The sequence below is a fragment of the Lycium barbarum genome, chromosome 6 (assembly GCF_019175385.1).
Source record: "Lycium barbarum isolate Lr01 chromosome 6, ASM1917538v2, whole genome shotgun sequence".
Taxonomy (NCBI): domain Eukaryota; kingdom Viridiplantae; phylum Streptophyta; class Magnoliopsida; order Solanales; family Solanaceae; genus Lycium; species Lycium barbarum.
This window is the reverse complement of record NC_083342.1, coordinates 60752912-60767223: the sequence shown is the minus strand read 5'-3', so window position 1 is coordinate 60767223 and position 14312 is coordinate 60752912.

Here is a 14312-nt window from a genome sequence, read left to right as displayed (position 1 = left end):
TTTATGATGTTTATGAGTAGTAAACTAAATTGAGTCATGATTCTTAGTATGACATGGATATAAGCATGTTATGGAAGGTAATAATGGTGATGAAGAGGCATTATATGAAAATGCGCTAAAATGGGTGTGAAGTTGTTGGCATAAGTTGAACATAAAGATGAATTTTGAAGGTTTAATGGAATGTGATTGCTTGATTACGATATGATGAGGGTATAATGGATGTTTGGGAGTTGTTTGGTAAAATGGTGGAAGTTGACGAAATAGGGGAAATGCTGCCCAATTTTCATTAGATCATAAATTGTTCCGGTTTGAATTAAAGCCTAACCATGGTATGAATCCTTTTAAATGTAGATTATTCAAGCTTCAATGGTGAACGCTAAATAGTTAAGAAGTCGAAGAGGTATGTAAGGCTAACCCTTCTTTCATTAAGGCATGGTTCCCTTGTTATATGTATCCTTTCATTAGTTCCATAATGTCTTCCAAATGAGTTTATCTCTAAGATTACCAAAGCTTACGATTCTCGATACGTTCACGATTCTATTGCCTGTTTTATATGATAGTTGATCCTCTAAGGATAGATATAACGAAAATGATGATGTCAACGATGACGATGATACTCATGAACTCCTACGTATACAGATTTATGTATGTATGACTATTATGTAACACCGAGCTTATATGACTAGGTATGATACCTATTGCAGTCACACTACTGCAGTTGGGTACGGATAACACTGAGCCTTGGTAGGGCCAGTTACATTATTCGTACTGACGTCCTTTTGTTTGTGGACGCTGCTTCATGCTCGCAGGTGGACAGGGAGACAGGCTTGATGCATAGATATCTTATTCAGGGACTGCATAGAGGAGCTCCTTTTCATCCGGAGCTACAACTTTTGGTATTATTCTTTTGTGTACATACCTATGGGCATGGCGGGGTCCTGTCCCGTCTATATGATGTGACATACTCTTCTTAGAGGCTCGTAGATAATTATGTATGATTAGATGTCTTTAGCCTTGTTGGCTTATATTTTGTATATCATTTTGATAGCCTCGTCGGCTTACGTACATTGATATGGGTATAGTTGTTAATAATGATATGAATGCGCTGTTGCCTAATGATATTAGCATGAATGATGGCTAGAAGTTATGACTAAGCTATGTGGCTCACCTAGAAGTAAATATGAATGTACGATAAGAGGTGCCCAGGTGGGTTAGCACTGGGTGCCTGTCATGGCCCTCCGGTTGGGTCATGACAAAAGTGGTATCAGAGCAGTTCTGTCCTAAGGTTTGTCTACGAGCCGTGTGCAGTAGAGTCTTGTTTACGGGTGTGTTGCGCACCACACTTATAAATAGGAGGCTGCGGGCATTTTACGAATGAATAGCCTTGTTTCTTCATAAGATCATGCGATAGAGCCATGATATAAGGATTTCTCTTTCCCTAACTGTGTATTATGTATTTCAGAAATTCCTGTAAAGAAAAACGTTACGGCAGCCCAAAAGGGCAAGGCAGTGGCAGGGGAGCGGGCTGAAAGAGCACCGCCAACGGTTGTAGTGAAAAGTGAGTCCCAGAATGCGGCTCAACTTCAGTCCTCCCACTCAGTGCCTATTTCTGAGGAGCATGAGGGAGCCTCAGCCCCAGCTCCAGCACCTCCAGCTCCTCCACTAGATGCTTCAGGCCAAGATGTAAAAGCGGTCATTCATTTACTTACTCAGTTGGTTGCCGCCCAGACTCAGCAGCAAGGTACAAGGCAAGGTGATACGACCGTTAGTGCAAGGGCCCGTGACTTTATTAGCATGAACCCTCTGGAATTCTTTGGGTCAAAGCCGGATAAGGACTGTTACACCTTAAAAAAATTCATTGATGTACAGTGAATAGACTAATAGAGGGCACGAAGTATACGAATAAGAAAGAAATAGCATTTGATGACCCTAATTGAGATTTCAAAGACATTTGAGGCAAGAGAAGAAAGTTTGTAAAGAAACGCAAGGTATACGTTACCTATCGGAAAAGATTTACGAGTAACAAGTTAATGATGAATTAATTATATCTTAAGGAAGACTTATAACGATCCTTAGATTGGTAATGAAGTGTCAAACAAGTGTCAAGAAGGTTCCAAAAGGATTGAAGATCAAACGAAACGACGGAAATCATTTCAGGGAAATGGGGTTATACGACTGCTTATACGGTCTGTATAACATTATACGGTCCGTATAAGGGTCCGTATAGCACCCAATAGAAATGTTGTTTCTCTGATGGTGAAATACGGTCACTTATACGGCCCGTATAATGTTGTACGGACGGTATAAGTGTCCGTGGAAGTCCCGACGGGCTGAATTAAGTTCAAGTATTTAAATGTGATCTCACTTCACTAATTTCATTTCCCACACTTTTCCATCTCTCCCAAGGCTTCTAGAGAGTTCCACAAACTTCTCCTACAAAGATTCAAGAGAAATTAATGATCAACTTCATCAAACCAAGAGAATTAAGTGCAAGAAACTCATTAAGGTTCATCCAAGGCAAGAAATCCCATTGGAAGTGAACTAGGGTTTTGGCTCAAGTGAAGTATTTCCACTCAAGGCTCATTACAACACTATCTAAGGTAAGTTTTATGATTATTCTATGTTGTTTAAGGTATTGAGAGGTTGAAAGACTTGGATTGTAGAAGGGAATAGAAAATGGGTCATGAATGTGAGAATAGTGGCATTTTGAGTAGTAGCTTGGAATGAGCCATGATTCTTTATAGTTGTGATTATGATTATGCTATAAATGTTGTTAAGTACATGGGATAAACATTATATTGTGAGGAAATGCAATAGTGTACTATGACCATGGTTATGGATGAATTGAAGTGAAACTTCCGAAATGTGGATAATATAGGTGTATGAAGATTATTGCTTATGACATTGTGAATGTTATTATAGATGTTTGGGAGTTGATATATGATATGGGGGAAGTGGTATAAATAAAGGAAATGCTGCCCAATCTTCTCTAGCTTTAGTTGAGCACGTTCATGTGATCGATTAGCTAATGTTAATACGAATTCTCTTGAAGGTAGAAACAGGAGCATTGAAGGAGAACGATCAAGCGATAGAATAGCTAAACGAAAAGGTATGTAAGGCTAGTCCCTTCTTTCTAAGGCATGACTCCTATGGCATGAATTCTCCTATTTTCCCATGACTTTCTTACATTCCGGCAATTATGAGCCTATGATTATAAGGAACTTAATATGAGATACAGAAATGAGATATTACACGAACATGATAGTGATGATGATGAGTTAAGTCTAAAGATCCTAAAGCTAATGAATCTAACTATGATCCATTGATGTTGTTTATTGTATACACTCACCTTATGTGCCAATTCCTTCAAAGTGAGGCAGAATGCTTATGAATGTTCTATAATGGAATCGGAGGTTCACGACCTTATGTCACCCTGATAAAGTGTAGTTGTCTTTGAGTATCTATGAATGCATTATGATGAGTACATGATGATGATATTACACCGCGCCTATATGGCTGGGCAGACACCGCTAAGATGGGCAGCGTAGACACCATGTCTAGATGGCATGGCAGATACCACTAGTGGGCAGCATGAGATGGTTACCCCATACTCGGGAGGCCTGGACGCGGGCTAATGATTATCACACCATACCTATATGGTCAAGCAGCTTATACATATATGCATACATGATATGATGTTGTTTATGAAGTAAGTTAGCATGGACTATTTCATTCTTAAATGTCAGTCAGTTACCGGTTGTTCCTTACTTGATGTCTCCTGTTTTCGTTGATGTATCATTATTGTTTATGCCTTACTTACTCAGCACAATATTCGTACTGACGTCCTTTTCTTTGGATGTTGTGTTCATGCCCACAGGTAGACAGGGAGGTGATCCAGATTCGTAGGGGCTATCAGCAGACTTTGAGAGCACTCCATTGTTCCAGAGATGCCATTGATTTATTATTTTGTGTATATATATGTTTTGGGCACGACGGCGTCTTGTCCTGTCCATATGTCTAGTACTGTAGTAAAGGCTTGTAGATACGTATGTGTGGGTAGTATGGTCTCACGATTTGCTCATTGTATATATATTATTTTGAAAGCCGAAGGGCTTATGTATATAAAGGTAAATATGTTTCAAAATGAAAATGGTTTTTCCCTATGATTAGAAGCATAGGAATAGTGAATGAACGCAAGATGAATATAATGATTAGTAGTATGAGTGGTGTTCAGTGGTCAGCCCCGGGTACCCGTCATGTCCCCTAGTCGGGTTGTTACAAAAGTGGTATCAGAGTAGTTCAGTCCTAAGAAGTGTCTACGAGCCGTGTCTAGTAGAGTCTTGTTTATGGTGTGTTGCGCGCCACATCTATAAACAGGAGGCTACAAGGCATTTAGGAAAATTGACCATTCTTCTTTTACTAGATCGTGCGATAGAGCCATGTTATAAGACTTACTCCTCCCTAATGGTGTGATTATGATTTCAGAAATGTCGGTAAAGAGAAAAGCTACCGCCGCCCAGAAGGGCAAAGCTACGACAGAAAGGCGGATAGGAAGGGAAAGACGAATAGGAAGGGAGTCGCCAACTAATGTAGAAGAAGGCAAATCACAAAATGGGGCTCCATCTAACATCTCTCCCACTCCGCATAATTTAGAAGAACAAGAGAGGGCTTCAGCTCAAGCTCATGTGCCACCAGTTCCTTCACCGGGTGCTTCGGGTCAACAAATGACCGACGCAATTCATCTATTGACACAGTTAGCTGCCGCCCAGGCACACCGGAAGGGTTCGGGTACAGGTGACAGGGCAGTTAGTACTAAAGCCCATGATTTCATGAGTTTGAATCCTCCGGAATTTTTCGGGTCAAAGCCGGATGAAGACCCGCAAGGTTTTATTGATAAAATGTTGAGAACATTGAAGATTATTCATGCCTCCGAGACTGAATCTGTGGAGTTGGCATCTTATAGACTCCGAGATATGACAGTCTTATGGTATAATAATTGGATATCTTCAAGAAAAGAGAATGTGCCTCCTCCAGTTTGGCAAGAATTTGTAGATGCCTTCATCCGCCACTATTTGCCAGCCGAGGTCCGTCGAGCTAGAGCGGATAGATTCTTAAATTTGAAGCAAGGAAATATGAGTGTCTGGGAGTATAGCCTCCAGTTTAATTCATTGGCTGGATATGCTCCGACTATGGTGGCCGACATGAGAGATAGGGTGCACAGGTTTGTAAGTGACTTAGGGCCACATTTATTTAAAGATTGCTTGACGGCTTCATTGCAAGATAGGATGGATATTTCCCGCATTCAGGCCCATACCCAGAACTTAGAAGAGCAATAACATCCACAATGGGGTGAGCCTGATATTGATAGAAGGCAAAGTAAGAGGGCCAGATATATAGGTGCCGGTAGCGACTATAGAGGGGGATCGAGGCTGTCATATTCTAGACACTCAGGCCAGTCGGTGACTAGTCCACCTCCTCGGTTTACGGGTAGGAGATTTAACCGCTCCACTCATTCAGGATAGAGTCAGAGTTCGAGAGCCTCAGGTTCTCAATTTGGGGGTGATTATGGCACGAGGAGACCACCAGTACCGCAATGTAGTCAGTAAGGTAAATTACATTCTGGTCAGTGTCGCCGAGGTTTAGATGCTTGTTATGCCTGTGGTCAGTTTGGGCACATGATGTGAGATTGCCCATCGATGAGTGGTAGAGTTGGGGTTCAGCCCACAAGATCGGCGGCTGGTTCTTCTTCAGTGCGCCCGGTAGGGCAGACTCCCCAGATTACAGTAGGCCGAGGTAGAGGCAGAGGGGGAGCGTCTAGTTCAGGTGGTACCCAGCCTCGTATCTATGCTTCAGCCTGACGACAGGATCTTGAGTCCTCCCCGGATGTGGTTACAGGTATATTGACTATATTTTCTCATGATGTTTATGCATTAGTAGATCCGGGTTCCACGTTATCTTATATTACTCCCTATATTGCTGGTCATGTTGGGGTGAAACCCGAGCCAATTAAACCTTTCGAGGTATCTACTCCGGTTGGTGATCTCGTGATAGCTAGACAAGTGTACAAAAATTGTGTAATTGTGATATGTGACCGCCAGACTAAAGTCGATTTAGTTGATTTGGAGATGCTAGATTTCGATGTGATTATGGGTATGGATTGGTTGGTCTCATGTTATTCTAATGTTGATTGCCGAATGAAAGTAGTTCGATTTCAATTTCCGGGAGAGCCCGTGCTTGAATGGAAGGGTAATACAACATCTCCAGGAGGTAGGTTTATTTCTTACCTTAAGGCAAGGAAGATGATAGCAAAGGTTACATCTATCACCTAGTCCGAGTTCATGACACCGAAGCACAATCACCAACTTTTTAATCCATTCCGGCAGTGAATGAGTTTCCGGACGTATTTCTAGACGAACTCCCAGGCCTTCCTCCGGAAAGGGAGATTGATTTCGCTATTGATGTGTTGCCAGACACCCAGCCTATTTCTATTCCTCCTTACCGAATGGCTCCTGCAGAATTGAAAGAGCTAAAGGCACAATTGAAAGATTTACTTGAAAAGGGATTCATTAGGCCTAGTTCATCACCGTGGGGAGCACCTGTCCTATTTGTGAGGAAGAAAGATGGTTCCCTACGGATGTGCATTGATTACAGGCAGTTGAATAAGGTGACGATAAAGAATAAATATCCACTTCCAAGGATTGATGATTTGTTTGATCAATTACAGGGTGCCAAGTGGTTTTCCAAAATAGACCTAAGGTCAGGTTATCATCAAGTGAGAGTTAAAGAAGAAGATATTCCCAAAACAGCCTTCCAAACGAGATATGGCTATTATGAATTTCGGGTGATGTCATTTGGGTTAACTAATGATCCGACAGTGTTTATGAATCTGATGAATAATGTATTTAGGCATCTTTTGGATCTATCCGTGATAGTGTTTATTGACGATATTATGGTATATTCTCAGACAGAATCCGAGCATGCGGACCATTTACGTATCGTTCTTGGAATTCTTCAAACTCGAGAACTGTATGCAAAATTTTCAAAGTGCGAGTTTTGGCTAAATTCTGTGACATTTTTGGGCCATGGTATTTCAGACAATGGCAGGTGAGTGGATACTCAGAAAATTAAAGCTGTGAAGACTTCGCCAAGGCCTACAATGCCCACGGAAGTCCGTAGTTTTATGGGATTGGCAGGTTACTATAGGAGATTCGTGGAAGGGTTTTCATCTATTTTAGCCCCATTGACGAAGCTAACCTAAAAGTCAGCTAAATTTAAGTGGAATGATGCTTGTGAACGCAGCTTCCAAGAGTTGAAGGACAGATTAACTTCAGCCCCAGTCTTGACACTCCCAGAAGGGCCAGATGGTTATGTTGTATATTGTGATGCTTCTGGCGTTTGGTTAGGATATGTATTAATGCAGCACGGTAAAATCATTGCTTATGCTTCAAGGCAGTTACGGAAACATGAACAGAACTACCCAACCCATTACCTTGAATTGGATGCAGTTATTCATGCACTAAAGATGTGGAGACATTACTTGTATGGTGTTCATGTTGATATCTATACAGATCACAAGAGTTTTCAATATATTTTCAAGCAGAAGGAGTTAAATCTACGGCAGAGGCTGTGGTTAGAACCACTGAAAGACTATGATGTGAGTATTTTATACCACCCCGAGAAGGCAAATGTAGTAACTGATGCGCTTAGCCACAGATCAATGGGTAGCCTATGTGAAGCTCCTACGGTGAATAAGGAATTAATTCGTGAACTCCACCAGCTAGCTAACCTTTGAGTTCGTCTAATTGATTCAAGCAGTGCAGGAATTGATATCAATAATCCAACTATTTCATCCTTGGAAATGGAGGTGAAAGAGCGTCAATATGAAGATCCTCGGTGGAGCCACTATAGAGACACATTTCATGAAAAAGAGAAGTCTCCATTTTAAACTTTTATAGATGGAATTCTTAGATACCGAGGCAGTCTATGTGTTCCGAATGTTGTGGAACCACGTCTTCGAATTCTTGGAGAAGCTCATTATTCTCGGTATTCTATCCACCCAGGTGCAACGAAGATGTATCATGATCTCAAGTTAATGTATTGGTGGGATGGAATGAAGAAAAATATGGCAGAATTTGTAGCTCAATGTCCAAACTGCCAACAAGTGAAAATCGAGCATCAAAAGCCAGGAGGATTACTGCAAGCAATGGAAATCCCTACTTGGAAATGGTAAGTGATCAACATGGATTTTATTATGGGGTTACCTCGTTCCCGAAGAAAATCTGATTCCATATGGGTGATCGTGGAAAGACTCACGAAAGCAACTCATTTTCTTCCATTTAGGACTACATATTCAGCAGAAGATTATGCAAGGCTATATCTTAAGGAGATCGAGCAACTCTATTGTGTCTCGGTGTCCATCATTACTGACAGAGGAGCACAATTTATAGCTAAGTTCTGGAAATCCTTCCAAGAAGGTTTGGGTCCTCAAGTAAAGCTTAGCACGACATTTTATCCACAAACTGATGGGCAAGCCGAACGCACCATTCAGACCTTGGAAGATATGCTACGAGCATATGTACTAGATTTTGGTGGTAGTTGGGATGACCACTTACCCGTTATTGAGTTTGCATACAACAATAGCTATCATTCAAGTATTCAAATGGCCCCATATGAAGCTCTATATGGAATAAAGTGTAGATCCCCAATTGGGTGGTTTGAAGTCGGGGAGACACAATTAATAGGTCCAAAATTGATTCAACAAGCAGCGGAAAAGGTCAAGATTATCCGAGATCGATTAATGACAGCCCAAAGTCGCCGGAAATCCTATGCGAACAACCATCGGCGAGACATAGAATTTGCTGGTGATTGGGTATTTCTGAAGGTATCACCGATGAAAGGCGTGATGAGATTTGGTAAGAAAGGGAAATTGAGTCCTCGATACATTGGCCCTTACAAGATTGTCCGCAAGGTCGGTCAAGTAGCTTATGAATTTGACTCACCCTCAGAACTTGAAACAGTCCATCCGGTTTTCCATGTCTCAATGATCCGTAAGTGTGTTGGAGATCCTACGAGGATTGTTCCAGTAGATGTTGTTAAAGTGACAGAAAAATTGCTTTATGAAGAAGTACCCGTTGCCATAATAGATAGGCAAGTACTGAGACTTAGAAATAAAGAAGTAGCCTCAGTTAAGGTCTTATGGAGAAATAATAACCGAGAAGAAATGACTTGGGAAGCAGAAGAAAATATGAAGTACAAGTACCCGCGCCTATTTCAGCCCCCGAAACAGATCCAAGATGAAACATCAAGATTATGAGGTATGTATGTTCTTTTTTTATGCATATGGGCCGTGTGTGGCCAAAATATATTGCTATTATGTTGTAGCCCTGTGAGGCATTGTTATTGTGGGCTGTTATGACAAGATGGCAGTGCCATATTACAGGGGAAACTCTGGCAAAATTTTCGTAGAATTCTCGAGAACTCAACATTCGAGGACGAATTTTCTTTAAGGGGGGAAAGATGTTACACCTCGGAAATTTTTTCGTTGATGTACGGTGAATTGACTAACGTAGGGCACGAATTATACGATGTTTCAATAAGTAAGAAATAGCATTTGATGACCGTAATTGAGATTTCAAAGACATTCGAGGCAAGAGAAGAGAGTTTGCCAAGAAAGGCAAGGTATACGTTATGTATTGGAAAAGATTTACGAGTAACAAGTTAATGATGTCTTAAGCAAGATTTATAACGATCCTTAGATTGGTAATGAAGTGTTAAATAAGTGTCAAGAAGGTTCCATAAGGATTGGAGATCAAATGAAACGATGGAAATCATTTCAGGGAAATGGGGTTATACGACCGCTTATATGGTCCGTATAGCACCCACCAGAAATGTTGTTTCTCTGATGGTGAAATACGGTCACTTATACGGATCGTATAATGTTGTACGGACCGTATAAGTGTCCGTGGAAGTCCCGACGGGTTGAGATAAGTTCAAGTATTTAAATGTGACCCCACTTCACTAATTTCATTTCCCACACTTCTCCATCACTCTCAAGGCTTCTAGAGAGTTCCACACACTTCTCCTATAAGGATTCAAGAGAAATTAATGATCAACTTCATCAAACCAAGAGAATTAAGTGCAAGAAACTCATTAGGGTTCATCCAAGGCATGAAATCCCGTTGGAAGTGAACTAGGGTTTTGGCTCAAGTGAAGTATTTCCAATCAAGGCTTATTACCACACTATCTAAGTTAAGTTTTATGATCATTCCATATTGTTTAAGGTATTGAGAGGTTGAAAGACTTGGATTGTAGGAGGCAATAGAAAATGGGTCATGAATGTGAGAATAGTCGCATTTTGAGTGGTAGCTTGGAATGAGTCATGATTCTTTATAAGTTGTGATTATAATTATGCTATAAATGATGTTAAGGACATGGGATAAACATTATATTGTGAGTAAATTCAATAGTGTACTATGACCATGGTTATGGATTAATTGAAGTGAAACTTGGGAAATGTGGATAATATAGGTGTATGAAGATTGTTACTTATGACGTTGTGAATGTTATTATAGATGTTTGGGAGTTGATATATGATATGGGGGAAGTGGTATAAATAAAGGAAATGCTGCCCAATCTTCTCTAGCTTTAGTTGAGCACGTTCATGTGATCAATTAGCTAATGTTAATACGAATTCTCTTGAAGGTAGAAACGTGAGAATTAAATGAGAACGATCAAGCGATAGAATAGCTAAATGAAAAGGTTTGTAAGGATAGTCCCTTCCTTCTAAGGCATGACTCCCATGGCATGAATTCTCCTATTTTCCCATGACTTTCTTACATTCTGACAATTATGAGCCTATGATTATAAGGAACTTAATATGAGATACAGAAACGAGATATGTCACGAGCATGATAGTGATGATGGTGAGTTAAGTCTAAAGATCCTAAAGCTAATGCTTCTAACTATGATCCATTTATGTTGTTTATTGTATACACTCACCTTATGTGCCAATTCCTTCAAGGTGAGGCAGAATGCTTATTAATGCTCCATAATGGAATCGGGGGTTCACCACCTTATGTCACCCCGATAAAGTGTAGTTGTCTTTGAGTTTCTATGCATGCATTGTGATGAGTACATGATGATGATATTACCCCGCGCTTATATGACCGGGAAAACACCACTAAGGCGGGCAGCATATACACCATGTCTAGATGGCATGGGCAGACACCACTAGTGGGAAGTATGAGACAGTTACCCCGGACGCGGGCTAATGATTATCACACCGTACTTATGTGGTCGGCAGCTTATACATATACGCATACATGATACGATAATATTTATGAAGTAAGTTAGCATGCACTATTTCATCTTTAAATGTCAATTAGTTACCGGTTGTGTCTTACTTGATGTCTCCTGTTTTCATTGATGTATCGTTATTGTTTATGCCTTACATACTCAGTACAATATTCGTACTGACGTCCTTTTCTTTGGACGTTGTGTTTATGCCCACAGGTAGACAGGGAGGTGATCCAGATTCATAGGGGCTATCAGCAGACTTTGAGAGCACTTCATTGTTCCGGAGGTGCCATTGATTTATTATTTTGTGTATATAAATGTTTTGGGCACGACGGGGTCCTATCCAGTCCATATGTCTAGTACTCTAGTAGAAGCTCGTACATACGTATGTGTGGGTAGTATGGTCTCATGATTTCCTCATTGTATATATATTATTTTAAAAGCCGAAGGGCTTATGTATATAACGGTAAATATGTTTCAAAATGAAATGGTTTTTCCCTATGATTAGAAGCATGGGAATAGTGAATGAATGCAAGATGAATATAATGATTAGTAGTATGAGTAGTGCTCGGTGGTCAGCCCCGGGTACCCGTCATGGCCCCTAATCGGGTCGTGACAAGGACCCTTAAAACTTTATTGATAGGATATTGAGGACACTTCGGTTAATGCATGCTTCAGACATTGAATCGGTAGAGTTAGCATCCTATAGACTCCGGGATGTCGCGGCTCAATAGTATACGGTTTGGGTGGCTTCACCTGGAGTCAATGCATCTCTCTCGATATGGCAAGAATTTGTGGATGCCTTCCTCCGACATTACTTACCTCCATAGGTTCGGCGGGCTAGAGCCGATATAGTTTTTTAATCTTAGGCAAGGAAGTATGAGTGCCTTAGAGTATAGTCTCCGCTTCAACTCTTTGGTTAGGTATGCTCCGGCCATAGTAGCGAATATGGGTGACCGAGTGTACCGATTTGTGAGAGGCCTAGGGCCACATTTGATCAATAAGTGCTTGACTGCGACCCTTCAGGACAATATGAATATTTCACGCATCCACGCCTATGCCCAAAATTTAGAGGAAAGCCAATAACAGCAAAGAAGTGAGCGTGAGGATGATAGAGGGTATAGCAAAAGGGCTAGATCTTTGGGTCCGACGAGTGAGTTTAGAGGCGGGCAAAGACAATAGTTTTTTAGGAATTCAGGCCATTCTATGACTAGTGCGCCTCCACGGTTTACAGGCCAGAGATTTGATAGATCTACTTATTCAGGGCCGAATCAGGGTTTCACGTCTTCGGGTTCTCAGTTCAGGGGTGATTCGGGTTAGGCTAGGCCACCCATGCCACGATGTTCCCAGTGTGGGAAGTTACATTGGGGCCAGTGTCGACTAGGTTCAGAGTTTTCCATACATGCAGTCGGCCAAGCCATATCATGCGTGATTGCCCCTCGGTTGGTGGTAGGGGTAGAGTCCAACCTTCAGGATCGACAGTCGGGTATTCATCATCGATATTCCCTATGGGGAAAGCTTCACAGGAACGGGTCAGCCATGGTAGAGGTATAGGGAGAGCTCCTAGTTCTAGTGGTCCTCACCACCGTATTTATGCTTTGGCTGGATGCCAAGATCTTGAGTCTTCCCCCGATGTCGTCACAGGTATATTATCGGTATTTTCTCATGATGTATATTCTTTAATAGATCCGGGCTCCACATTTTCATATGTTACTCCATATATTGCTGGTGGGTTTGGGGCCAAACCGGAGTCGATCAAACCTTTTGAGGTATCTACACCCGTTGGTGAACCACTAATAGCTAGTCGAGTATATAGAAATTGTGTGGTTGTGATTTGTGACCATCGTACTATGGTTGATCTAAATGAGTTAAAAATGGTGGAGTTTGATGTTATCATGGGCATGGATTGGTTGGCTTCTTGCTATGCCAATGTTGATTGTAGAATGAAAATGGTTCGCTTCAAGTTTCCGGGAGGACCAGTTTTAGAATGGAAAGGAAATACTGCGTCCCCTAAAGGTAGGTTTATTTCCTATCTCAAGGCAGGGAAAATGATCGCAAAAGGTTGTATTTACCATCTAGTTTGGGTTCAAGATGTAGAAGCTGAATCGCCAACTCTTTAGTTTGTCTTAGTGGTGAATGAGTTTCCGGATGTATTCCCGGAAGAGGTTCTAGGTCTCCCTCCCGAACGGGAGATTGATTTTTCTTTTGATGTGCTACCAGATGCTAAATCCATATCTATTCCTCCTTATAGAATGGCTCCCGCAGATTTGAGAGAATTGAAAGAGCAGTTGAAGGACTTTCTTGAGAAAGGCTTTATTTGGCCTAGTTCTTCCACGTGGGGAGCACTCGTATTGTTTGTGCGAAAGAAAGATGGCTCCTTGCGAATGTGCGTTGACTATCGATAGATAAATAAGGTGACAATCAAGAACAAATATCCGCTTCCGAGAATTGATGATTTATTTGACCAATTGCAAGGCGCCAAATGGTTTTCAAAGATAGATTTGAGATCCGGGTATCATCAAGTGCGAGTTAGGGAGAAAGATATTCCTAAGACAACCTTCAGAACCAGATAGGGTCATTTTGAGTTCCGGGTAATGTCATTAGGGCTAACTAATGCACCGACAGTATTTATGGATTTGATGAGCAATGTGTTCAGGCCCTTTCTAGATTTATTTGTGATTGTGTTCATCAATGATATCCTGGTATATTCTAGGTTCGAAGCAGAACATAAGGATCATTTGCGTACCGTTCTTAGAGTTCTTCAAACTCGAGAGTTATTTACCAAATTTGCTAAGTGTGAATTTTGGTTGAACTCAGTGACCTTTTTGGGGAATATTATTTCAGCGGCTGGTATTCAAGTAGATACCCAAAAGATTTAGGCGGTGAAGACTTGGCCAAGGCCCACAACACCAACGGAGGTTCGTAGTGTCACGACCCAAACCGATGGGCCATGACTAGTGCCCGAGTTGGGCACCCGTATACGACCCGCTAGATATAATCATACTGAAACTGAAAAC